This window comes from Ambystoma mexicanum, chromosome 3q (assembly GCF_040938575.1).
Source record: "Ambystoma mexicanum isolate Mex_15411 chromosome 3q, UKY_AmexF1_1, whole genome shotgun sequence".
In the NCBI taxonomy this organism is placed as follows: Eukaryota; Metazoa; Chordata; class Amphibia; order Caudata; family Ambystomatidae; genus Ambystoma; species Ambystoma mexicanum.
The window spans coordinates 804749346-804762172 of record NC_090926.1 but is presented as its reverse complement, the minus strand read 5'-3'; positions in this window follow the sequence as shown (position 1 = coordinate 804762172).

Here is a 12827-nt window from a genome sequence, read left to right as displayed (position 1 = left end):
GAGTTTTAACACGCTTTAACCCATTCCAAGATGGTGTACTTCTACAAGAGACAAGAAAAGAAAGTGTGCACGACTCTCTACACAGAAGTCATAGAGTTGATGACTGTATAAATAGTCCTTCCATTGTGTTTGTTGCCCTAAACGCGAACAAGCGGTCTGTTACCGCGAAACGCGTCGTTTTTCGTGTTTGTTTCTCCCGTCCTGGACATTTTATGGATTAAAGTATTGATTTTTGGCTGACATTACCTGGTTTCCTGCCTCAGTGTTTTGCTGTGACTATTGCAAGCAAGACTGTTTCCTGGAGTGCCTTCCACCTTTCCTGGACCTTGGTGCAGGGTTTTCAATATATATATATATATATATATATATGGTGGCATTGGCCAGGCTCATCGCTAGCTTTGGTGCACATTTCTTGATATATGCAGACAATATTCAGATCTTCTTTCGTCTGAATGCTCCTAAGGATAGTCCGTCTGAACTCCTGAGAGACTGCCTTTTAGCCATTTCTCAGTGGATGACTGAAAACCGGCTTAAATTAAATGGGGAGAAGACCCGAGGTGTTGGTGATCGGTCAGGTCCCCAATGAGTGGACTTCGGACTATTGGCCCGCCAGCCTGGGACCCTGCCCAACACCTTCCACTGTTGTAAAGAGCCTTGGCATTAAGGTTATGATGTCGGGCTCCAGAGAAGTATAAATATCAGTGGTCTGCCAGAGTGGTTTTGCCAAGCTGTGGGTTTTGAAGAAGGTGCTCGTCTTCCTTCCTAATGAGGCTAGGAGTAAAATCGTCACTGCCTCCATTAAGGGTGCAATTGATTATTGCAACAGCATCTACCTTGGCCAGCCAGCGGCATTACTCCAATGCCTCCAGACCCTCCAGAATGCGGCAGCCAGGCTTGCTCTTAGTGCTCGGGTGAAATTGGTGCATCGTGCCGGTCATTCGGTCAGTGCTGTGTTTCTGCAGGCAAATCTTTCTTTCTATTAGCCTAAAAGACACTTACGCTCGTCCAACCAGTTTCTGCTGACTGTCCCCCGTTTTCCATGTGCTCGTGCAGGGGCAGATCTTTTTCCATACTGGCACCTTCTTTGTGGAACGCTCTCCCTTTTCATTTTAGGAGTAATCATGTTCTATACATCTTTCGCAAGCAGTTAAAAAATCTCCAGTTTTAATGTGTGATGTCCTCCTCTCCTCCCTGGTGACCTTGCTGTCTCTAGTGCCTTGATGCCTCTTGGCCTCTGCCGCACTTTATACATTTCGATACATACATACATGCATATAGTTCTGTTTACATGAGTCATATGCAGAAGCACAGGATCTTAGCCCGCAGTTTAAATGCAGGGCATGATTCAAATATTATCTTTTACATAGAGAAAATAATGATGCTCATAATATTGTAACTCTATGACTTAGAGAAAAACTGAAGGATGTACTGTGAATCTAAGACTCTTCTATTTGTTTTGACAATTTGCATTGTCTATGATTATTGATAAAAATAAAATGAGTAAAATGCATAACTTTATTAAGCAATATGCAAAATAGTAATATTTCTGTCCACCACAGAACCTGCAGAATGGACCGTGATGATTACTGAGACTTCCCTGGAAAAACATGAGGGGTTCTCCTTGCTCCATGCATTTTACGACTAATCAAAAGTTAGTATGAGATTTCCCCCCAAAAAAAATATATTTTCTCTCTAAAACTATTGTCCTGCTAAGTAACGAAAAGGGAGTGATGTGGGAAGGTGTTAACAAAATATATTGATTTAAATGGAAATAAAACAGTGAAATCTCACTGCATGTAAAATATAGTGTGATGGGTCAATTCAATTCAACTAAAAAATGCCTTTCTGAGTTGTGTGCACAATGATATATATAGCACTTTTGTGCCATGTGAATGCAGCTCTTACAAATCATAATATCATTAAATTGTACCCAAAGTGTTTTCCCAAATATAGTTAACAGTGAACTGTGGTATGATCAAATCCATAGCAAAGCCTACTGAAAATGTGTTTGATAATGTTTATTCTATGATGGTCATAAATATTTAATGAGGAAAGAGAGATGAGAGCAAATTTAAAGTGGTAATTTATGGTCCCATAAAAATAATTCATTATAGATTGAAAAATGGTGTATTGTGAAATAAGAGAAAAAGAATTTAGGTGGACTGTCTATTTTGATTGGAGGTTAGCGATTGAGATATATTAAACCATAATTGTAATATACAATCTGGCTCTGACATCACAGGATATCCCGGCTGATTTGAAAGTGGCTTTTGATCATGTACCAACCAGATATTTCCTGCATGGGAAATGGTTAGTACAGGATCTCCATTCATGGAAAGATGAAATGAAAAATGGTGTTGAAAATGTGAAAACAGATATTTGAGCACCAGAAGGCCCGCTACACGATGCCTTACAGAATTTGTACTTCACCTCCACAGCTTGGGAGGAAAAGCAATTAATCTTGAACTTTTCTTCCCGCCTTTTCTTTCACCTTAAGATGGTGGGGCACAGGTTGGCTTAGAATGTGCATTTCTTGCACCAACTTACAGAAAATGCCCAAAACCCCTCAGCAGAATTGATCCTCACACAACAAACTAATGGCCAGTGTGAACAAGAGGTTAAATAGATGAATAGCTCCTCTCTAGGTGACATGCTATTGTCGCTACAGTAACAACACAGTGTGATAGAGGCAAAACAAAATGAATTAAAAGTGTGCAGAGAAGCCAAACAATGCTTAGAGGGAGAACTTTTAAATACTAATGACATTCATAGTCAGTATCTACAGACACATGACAAGTTAAAGGCCAAACTAACTGATCAAGCCACTTATACCAATGGTTTATTAGAAGATATGATGAATATAAAAATACAATTGAAAGAAAGTAAAGAGAGAAACGTGAACCATATTGTGAAGGATAGAGACTGTCAAGCTGAATTTAATCAGTAATACAATGATATACAAATCATTAAGAAGCAAAAGGGCTCAGCAGTCCATAAGCCCAGGGACACCAAAGTAAGGTAGCTGCACAAGACGTAATATAAAGAAGAGATTGTAACATTGATTACAGAAAGAGCTACAAAACATGAAAAAATGTACTTCCAAAATTACAGCATTTGACACTAGCCGGGCTAGTCCGAATACATCTAGGAACAGCTAGTACGCAATAAACATCAGATAATAGTTGAAATGGACCACAATGATGGATTGAGGCAAGAACTCAAAGGTATTCAGTTGAGTTCAAAATCACAATCTAAAACTCACAGTCAGATACATTTCATGGAAGAAGGCAGATTATCCCCAATCCCAGAGACTTCCTCTCCAATGCCCAGAACCTCTCAGAGCCATACTAATGGTTTAGGCTTACCTAGCCCTAGACAAGATAAGGGTGGTGCTAACCATACAAATTTCTCTCCCCAAACTCATCCAGATGCACAAGAAGACTTGATTTCCCTGTTAGATACAGGGGACTATAGATACATTCAAATGAAAAGAGAGGGGAGTGGTACACTTAATATGTCCGGAGTGGACAGGAGAGTAAATGAGAGCAGCCCCAAACAGAGAAGTAGTCAATCAAGATATGAAAATGAGTTAAGAGAGCAAGAGTTGAGTGTATGATTCTTAACAGAGATTATTTAACCCATTTGACTGGCATTGAGAGACAGAAAATGCAACCTAGAAAGAGAATAAAAAAAAACTATTTATGCCAAAGTTTATGGGGGTACCTGAGAACCCCAATCCCTTAGAAAAGATTTGAGCCCCATGACCCAGAAGATAAATAGGAAAGATAGAACCAAGAGGATCCCCTCTACTGTAGACATAGGAAACCTCCTTACAGTTATCATAGCAGTGGGTCAAATATTCAAGCAGGGAGGGGGGATTCTAGCAGTGGGATTAACTCTGATGAGGGTAGTTGGAACCAAGTGAAGAGACAGAGAAAAAGAAAACCACAGTCACAGTTTGTGAGAGACCCAATCAAATGGATTATGGACATAAACAGCTTTATGACTCCTTTCCATGAAAATGAAAAATATTCTGTTTAGGAACATCTAGAATTGTACAAATAGATGATACCATCATTTGGATTGAAAATTGACCAAAAACAACATAGAATTCCTAAAATAGACATTCTCTACCAGATCTTCTAGGTTCTTTGCCGGGTTAGAGGATCAAAACCATTATGAATGGTATTTTAACAAGGCAGCTATTTTGAAATATTTTCAACTCACAGAAATCCCCAGCAAGCCTACAAGGCAACGTATAATTCAATTTTTGATGACGAGCAATCTCATAGGGAGTTTGCTCAATAATGAAAGTGTACATTTTCCCAGATTTCTCGGCGTGTCGATACCACACATTGAGATTTCAAAACTACGTTCTTCCATGCCCTGCTAAAATATGTAGTGACTCAATTAGTTTGTGATTTTGATGACTCAAGAGGTCTTGAGTGGATAATCATGCGAGCCACCAGGATCTACGAATGAATGAACCCAACAACTCCCAAAAACAAAGAAAAGAAAGGAACCCCAAACAAATGCCTGCGCCAGGCACTCTTAAGGTATTTGATGTGAGGAGTACTTCTCAGTTGGTTGTAGAGAAATGGGGGCCAAAAATGTATTCCTCTGCCGTTAAGCATTCTAACAAGCAGAGAAGACCCTGTGCTCAGAGTCAGCCGACTAGTCCACAACCTAGCATGTAAAATACTGATCCCACAAAACAAGAGACTTACATTAGTTCCCTGTATTTAGATTCTAGGTCTATCCTTTGTGACAAATATGTCCCTCCTTCTGAGAGAAATACTCAGAACCCAAGATTAGGTCCAGGCAGAGTTTTCCCAGGGAGAGAAGTCAATGACCACCACCTGGAACCAATTACCAAGGAAGTTACCCTCCTCCTAGGTTCCAGGATACCAGATTCCAGTACCAGGATGAGTGCAGACAAAACATCACATATAACAACAGTTACCAAAATTACCAAAACTAATCTCCTAGGAGAGATAGTTACCCTTCTAGGGAAAAACATAGATATGATCAAAGACAGAGTGAAGAAAGATTTTCACAAATTGAGCAACTGGTTAAACATTTGACAGAGAGCATTGGTCAAATCATGAGATCCCAACAGGGAAACCCTGATTTTAATGCCCACAGCAACCTTGACGAGTATGAGTCGACAGATCAGGGTGGACAATGATAAGAGGACATTGTTCCAGTTAACAATTTGCAAGGAGAAGTGGAAAGGGAAGAGGCAACAGGAAAAACATCCCAAGCCTTAGAGGAAGCTTCTTAACCTCACACTCATGAGTTTGCTGAAAATTGGCAAAGGGCAATGATGAACCTTCTTTATTCCTTGAAACAAAATCAGAGAAAATGAAAAAAGTGAAGATTAGTGAAGAGAAAAATGTGACAATTAAATTTCAAAAAGAGGAGTAGTCTATGGAGATAGAACCCAACGTTTCCTCCTCCCCAAATGTAAACTTCCCTCCAAAAGAGCAGAGAATCAGAGTTAAGAGACGTACGACAAAGAGAGCTGGATGAAAAGAGAGCAGCAGAGAAACCCCTAGACACGAAACCCAAAAACAAACCAGAGAATGTTGCCAAAGGCATTAAGAAACCAGCATTGGCAAAGCTAACAGTGTGGGCTTTTGTGCAGGGATGCAGGCACGGGATAGGCATTTGCTAGGAACTGATATAATTACCTATGACATAACAGTACTACCTGGCAATAAGATTGCAACAGCTGAAAAAAGGAGTGATTACCTAGGCATATGATTTCAGTACCTGGCAAATGCCCTTCCAATATCGCAAGTCAAAACTGTTGGGACAAGGGACAGATATAAATCAAATGGCTAAAGGCACACTTGGTTAAGACTTTTTAATTACACAAGTACACATTTACAGCTGCAATTAAACCATCAACTCTCATCAGACTGCTTAGAAAAACACTGGCAGGCAAAAGCTTGATTTTATACTTGATAGAGTGGGATCAAAGAGAACCCAGGAAGTTATGTTTTGGGTGGGGAGGGCAAGGAGTGGGTGGGAATGGCCATAGGGATAAGCATGGCCATGAGCAGTCAATGGGTGGATAAATAACCAAAAAGCACCCACAAGCTGGGTTTCTCCCCTCAAATGTCATCTCCCTCATACCTGCACTGCAATGCAATAGTTTTGGTTTATATGTGTTGCTTAAGTGCCACCTAATTGCCCCAACTAAAAAGGAGCTTCCCTTCTATCCTAGGTTTTCTATGGGTGACTATTTAAATGGTAGCTGTGACCTGGAACCTGCAGAAGGTGGGGCAGTCCCTTTGCAGCTGTGCTTTCCCAATGTACTTTCATTCATTGTTTCAGAGCCCTTGACCAATCCACATAAGCCTGAACCTGAAGGGAAAGCCCTCAGGGGAGGAGGGGCTGCATGTTACGCTCAACTGGCTCCCACAGGGGCGTCGGTCAGACCCGGACTGCTGCGGCCTCCACCCACGTGATGCGTAGTGCAGCGATGACTGACTGGATCTGCCCTCCTAATCTTGTCTGCTTGACCCGTAGAAATATTCTCCTACAAGTGGAGAGATGGATTTAGCCACTTGTGAATTCAAGTGATAGCACCCCCACTATCCTCCCCACTAATTACCTCTGAAGCGCCCTCTCAGCAATCTCACCTTATATTCTTGAAGGATGAGCCCTCATTCCTGCGAAGCACACAGGGGCGCATTGATGACCAGTTACTTCACTTGCCTGAAGATATTGGAAGAGTTGTAGACGAATCCTGACTCGAAAAGGTCCTGGCGAAGAGCCTTAAGTATATAGTTCGTAAGAGTTCAAAATGTCTGGAATTCACTCCTGTCCGATTCCTCTTTTATCTTGCAGCTTTGACCCAATAAGAAGATTGACAGCTGAAAGCGCTCCGGTAAAAGTCTGTGTTACCCAACACTGTCCGGTAAATAATGCCAAGGGTTAAACTTGCTGCTTTCTCCTTATCTTACAGGTGCGGCATAAGAAGATGTGGCGTGCTGATGAATTATACCTCAGGCGGTAAAATCAGGTAAGCATATGGCGGCTAAAGAGATTGTCTCTACCTGTTCTCTCTGCTCACCTTGTTGTTTCTTGTCCCGCTTAGGTGCCGGGATTCGGCGATGTAAAGATGGAGACAGCGCCGGATCGAAGAGATGCTGCGTGGAACGGTGAGTATGACGCGGTGCTGCTGCTGGCAATGCAACGCGTTTAAAACAAAGTCTTTCCTCTGGTTTGAAGATGCGATGAATCCGGAATCAGGTAAGAAATCAGGTAATACTCTTGTTCTAACCTTTGCTTCTTTCCTTCTTTCTAGGTGCTCCAGGTTTGAGGCGGGCGTGGCAGAAGGCTGGATGCTGCTGCTGGCACGGGGAACGTTACGCTGCTGGATGCAGAATAACGCGAAGCATGTGCTGCTCTTCTGGCGCGGTTTAAATAGCCTCCAAAGTAGTCCCAGGTAGGTATTCCTCCCCGACCACACCCGAGTAACAAAATAGTCCCTAAGGTAAAGTAGTCCCTTCCAGGTCTCAGATGGGCTTGGATCTTCTTGCAGCATGGTCTGCATCAGGTAAGTGTGCACCTATGAGCCTGGCGACTGATGTCCCATATGAGCCTGGCGCCATTGGCGCCAGGATTGAACCCAGCAGCCCCTAGCAGGGGTTGCTGGGTTTTCTCAAGGCAACATGATGCCTGCTCCCGGGGCTGATGGACGTGGTCTGGATGCCCGGGGGTATGCATCATGACAGCACTCCCCCTCAAGGCCACTCCTAAAGTCGCTCCTCCCCTTGGTCCTGGTTTGTCTGGGAAGTCCCGATGGAATCTCTTCACTAATCGTGGTGCATGAACGTGGTCACTAGGCTCCCATGACCTTTCCTGTGGCCCGTAACCTTTCCAATCGATTAAGTAAAAAAGTTTTGATTTAACCACCTTGGAGTCCAGGATGTTTTTCACCTCGAATTCAGGTTCTCCATCTATCAAGATAGGATATGGTGGTTTGGTTAATCTTGTTCCTGGTTGAACTGGTTTTAAAAGTGAAACATGAAAGACAGGATGGATTTGCATATTGGAGGGTAATTCCAGTTTGACGGCCGCCGGGTTAATACTGGCCTTAATGGTGTAAGGTCCCAAATATCTAGGATTAAAAGTCTGAGTTCCTTTCAGGGGTATGTGTTTTGTAGCTAGCCAAACCTGATCTCCAATTTGGTACTGTGGAGTTTCACTTCTATGTAGATCAGCATTTTTCTTGTATTTCTCTTTTGCTTGCTTCAAATGTTCTGTCGCTTCCTTGAAGGCTTGTGTAATAGTAGAATGTAAATGACTAACTGCAGGCCTTTCTAAGTGCTGAGGCGAATCGAGTTCTGAGGTTCGAGGGTGGTGTCCATATATGGCATAAAAGGGGCTTTGTCCGGTTCCTGAATGTACAGAGTTATTGTATGCATATTCGGAAATCCATAAAATATCTTTTCAATTACTTTCGGTCTGGTGAAGCATGCAACGAAGGTACTGTTCAAGGGTCTGGTTGGTCCTCTCCGTCTGACCATCGGTCTGGGGATGGTGACTGGTTGATAACCTTACGTCGATTTGCGCCAATTGGCAACATTTCTTCCAAAAATGTGAAATGAATTGACTACCTCGGTCAGAGACCAATACAGAAGGAAACCTGTGTATTCGAATGATGTTTTCGAGGAACTCCTTGGCCAGAACTGAAGCAGAAGGTAATCCCTTCAAAGGAATAAAGTGGGCCATCTTGGAAAAAAGATCCGCAATAACTAGAATGGTGTTAAATCCATTACATGGAGGTAGATCAGTAAAAAAGTCTAAAGATAAGGTGTGCCATGGTGTAGGTGGAATATCCAAAGGTTGTAAAAGGCCAGCTGTTTTTTTCTTCTGACTCTTGTTTTGGGCGCAAATGCCGCAAGACATCACAAATGACTTTATATCTTTTCGCCAGGTGGGCCACCAGAATTGACTCTTAATTTAAGCTTAGGTTTTTGCCATACCTGGGTGACCTTCCATTAGGGTATCATGATAATTGGAGATGACAAGTTCCTGTAATTTCTTGTGTGGTAGAAATAGTCGTCCTTGATAGCAGGGTAGGTCATTGATGACTGAGTAATCCGGGCCTTTCTTTACCCAGTCCTGCAGGGCTGCTGGATTGAAGAGTTGTTGGATTTTTAAATGGATTTCTTCTAGTGTCTGTAAAGTAGTTATGCCAAGAATTCTTTGTTCAGAAATTATAGGCACCGACTCCGGGTTCGCATATGCTTCTTCCATTCCTATTCGGGATAAGGCATCTTTCCTTACCATTTTTACAGTCTGGTCGATGAGTGATCACAAAATCGAATTCGGGAAAGAACAATGCCCATCGAAGTTGGCGCAATGATTGGGCTTTGGCTGTTTTCAGATACTGCAAGTTCCGGTGATCAGTGATTACAGTAATGGTATGCCTGGCACCAAGAAGATAGTGTCGCCAAGCCTTAAAGGTGGATTTGATGGCTAATAACTCTTTATCGGTAACCGCATAATTTAATTCGGGTGCCGAGAACTTTCTGGACCAAAATGCCACTGGGTGAAGTTGACCAGTTTCAGGATCCTTCTGGGACAGGACAACTCCCATGGCTAAACTGGATGCATCAGTTTCCACTATGTATGGAAGCTCTGGGCGTGGATGCTTTAAGACAGGCGCAGACGTGAATTTCGCTTTCAGCTCTTGGAAGGCCTTTTCAGCCTCTTCGGTCCACAAGAAACGTTTGTTCTTTTGCAAAAGTGCTGTGATGGGATGTACAACATGTGAGAAGTCCGGAATGAATCTGCGGTAGAAATTGGCAAATCCGAGCATGCTTTGTACCCCTTTAACTAAACTAGGTGATGGCCACTTGAGAATTGCGTCCACCTTTCATGAGTCCATTCTGAATCCTTTTGGAGTCAAGATAGATCCAAGGAATTCAACTTCCGTAACATGAAAAACACATTTTTCCAATTTTGCATATAACTTGTGCTGGCGTAGTTTCTCAAGGACTGCACGTACGTGCTTAACATGGTCTGATTCTGAGGAGGAGTACACAAGGATATCGTCTATGTATACGACAACACAGACGTCAATGAGTTCACGAAAGACATCGTTCATAAAATACTGGAAGGCTGCTGGTGCATTGCACAACCAGAAGGGCATCACCTGATACTCGAATAATCCGTACTTGGTGGGAAAGGCCGTCTTCCATTCGTCGCCTTTCTTTACACGTACCAGATGATATGCCCCTCGGAGATCTAACTTAGTGTGATTACAAGCATCCTTTACTTGGTCTAGTAATTCGGTGATTAGAGGCAATGGGTACCATTTTTTTACCGTAATCTGATTTAGTGCGCGGTAGTCTATACACGTTCTAAGGTCACCTTCCTTTTTTGGCATGAAGAACAAAGCTGAGGATACAGGAGACTTGGAAGGGCGAATAAAGCCATTAGCCAGGTATTGGTCCAAGTATTGCCGTAGGTGAAGATTTTCAGGTTCTGTGAGGGCGTAGATTCTACTGCATGGGGGTTGTGCACCGGGTAGAAGGTCAATTTGACAATTGTACGATCTGTGAGGTGGTAATGTATTGGCCTGTTCTTTTTGGAAAACATCCTGAAATTCTTGATACTCCTGAGGTAACTGCACGATTGGGTTGATGACTGTGGCCAGGCCTTTGTTCAGGGTTTTCTCCGGCTAACAGGTGTGAGCACAATCCGGGAAGGTTATTCTCTTCTCTCGCCATTCAATACAAGGATTATGTGTTTCCAACCACGGCATCCCCAGTATTATTTGAAACTGTGGGGCTTTGATTAAATCAAACACAATAGTCTCTCGATGCCCATCTTGACCCAACAGTGTCATCTCTGTAGTGGAATGAGTTAAAGGCCCAGAGGCAATTTCAGTTCCATCGACTGTGGTGATGACATCCGAAGTGGTCTTTTTGCAAAGAGGGAGATTCATCCTTGAAGCCAATTCGTGGTCCATATAGTTCCCTATGGCCCGCTATCAATGTATGCCCTTACTGCGTGCATACGTGAGGGTTGTCTAGGATCAATTAGGACAATTGGTATGATCAGATGCGAGGTCTGAGTGTCCTTCTTTAAGCTCGGCAAGCGGACCGCTTGTCGGCATGGTCGTTTTCCGAATCAGGCTCTTTTGGGCTTTTATCAGCAACTCCTACCAACTTCTTGGGTGGTTTTATAGGGCAGTCCCGTAGAAAATGTCCTGAGGTTCCACAGTACAGACAGAATTGCATTTGTCTTCTTCTTTCCCTTTCCTTTTGAGTTAAGGGTCCTTTGACCCCCCCGATTTGCATAGGTTCTGATGCATCTGTTCCTTTGGGGCAACGTTGGATTTAACCAATACCCGATTTTCGAACTTAGCTCGATCAGCCTTTCTATTCTGGAGTCGATGATCCAGCTGGACCACTAAGTCTATAAACTCTGCGCAATCCTGAGGTGGATTCACAACTTGAGCCAAGACGTCTTTAAGTTCTCCCCGAAGTCCACGATGAAACAATGTAAGTCATTTTTCCTCAGGCCATCCGGTTTCCACTATCAATCAATTGAAGGTTGCGATATAGGTTAGCAGATCCTGGTTACCCTGTCGTAGGGACAAAAGTTCGTTATCCAGGGCCTGTCCTTGGGAGTGCCGGGCAAATAGTCTTTCCATGCTCATTTGAAAGCCCGGAAAATCTCGAAGAATTGGGTCATCCTGAGTAACTAGTGGAATTGACCAATCAGCTGCACTGCCGCTGAGATATGATAATACAAAGGCTACCTTGGCTTGATCGTTTGGGAAGGCTCCTGGTCTGCATAAAAAGTGCATGCAGCATTGGTTCATAAACACGGCGAACCTTTTGGGATCTCCGGCAAAGCGTTCGGGTGGAGCTAATGGAATATTTCCTGGTAGGTTTATTTGCACAGGGTTACTCGATAACACAGGAGCTGGGTTCCCCCTGGAATCAGGTAGGGGTGCTTGTCCAGCTTGATTTTGCAACAGTTGTCTAGCGAGATCATCTGTGCGCTCCTTCGATACAATTAGTTCTCTTCTGAGGGCATTAGTCTCTTGGCGAGCGGAGTGCACTTCCGCCCTAAGTTCCCCCAATAGTTGGGCCAGTTGGTCAGTTTCTGAGGTTTCCAAAATGCCCGGATGGGGATTTGTAGATAGGTTTCGCATTCTGTTACGCTCACCTGGCTCCCACAGGGGCGTCGGTCGGACCCGGACTGCTGCGGCCTCCACCCAGATGATGCGTAGTGCAGCGATGAGTGACTGGATCTGCCCTCCTAATCTTGTCTGCTTGACCCGTAGAAATATTCTCCTACAAGTGGAGAGATGGATTTAGCCACTTGTGGATTCAAGTGATAGCACCCCCACTGTCCTCCCCACTAATTACCTCTGAAGCGCCCTCTCAGCAATCTCACCTTATGTTCTTGAAGGATGAGCCCTCCATCCTGCGAAGCACACAGGGGCGCGTTGATGACCAGTTACTTCACTGGCCTGAAGATACTCCGGTGGTACAATCAGGTAAGCATATGGCGGCTAAAGAGATTGTCTCTGTCTGTTCTCTCTGCTCACCTTGTTGTTTCTTGTCCCCCTTAGGTGCCGGGATTCGGCGATGTAAAGATGGAGACGGCGCCGGATCGAAGAGATGCTGCGTGGAACGGTGAGTATGGCGCGGCCCTGCTGCTGGCAATGTGACGCGTTTAAAACAAAGTCTTTCCTCTGGTTTGAAGATGCGATGAATCCGGAATCAGGTAAGAAATCAGGTCATACTCTTGTTCTAACCTTTGCTTCTTTCCTTCTTTCTAGGTGC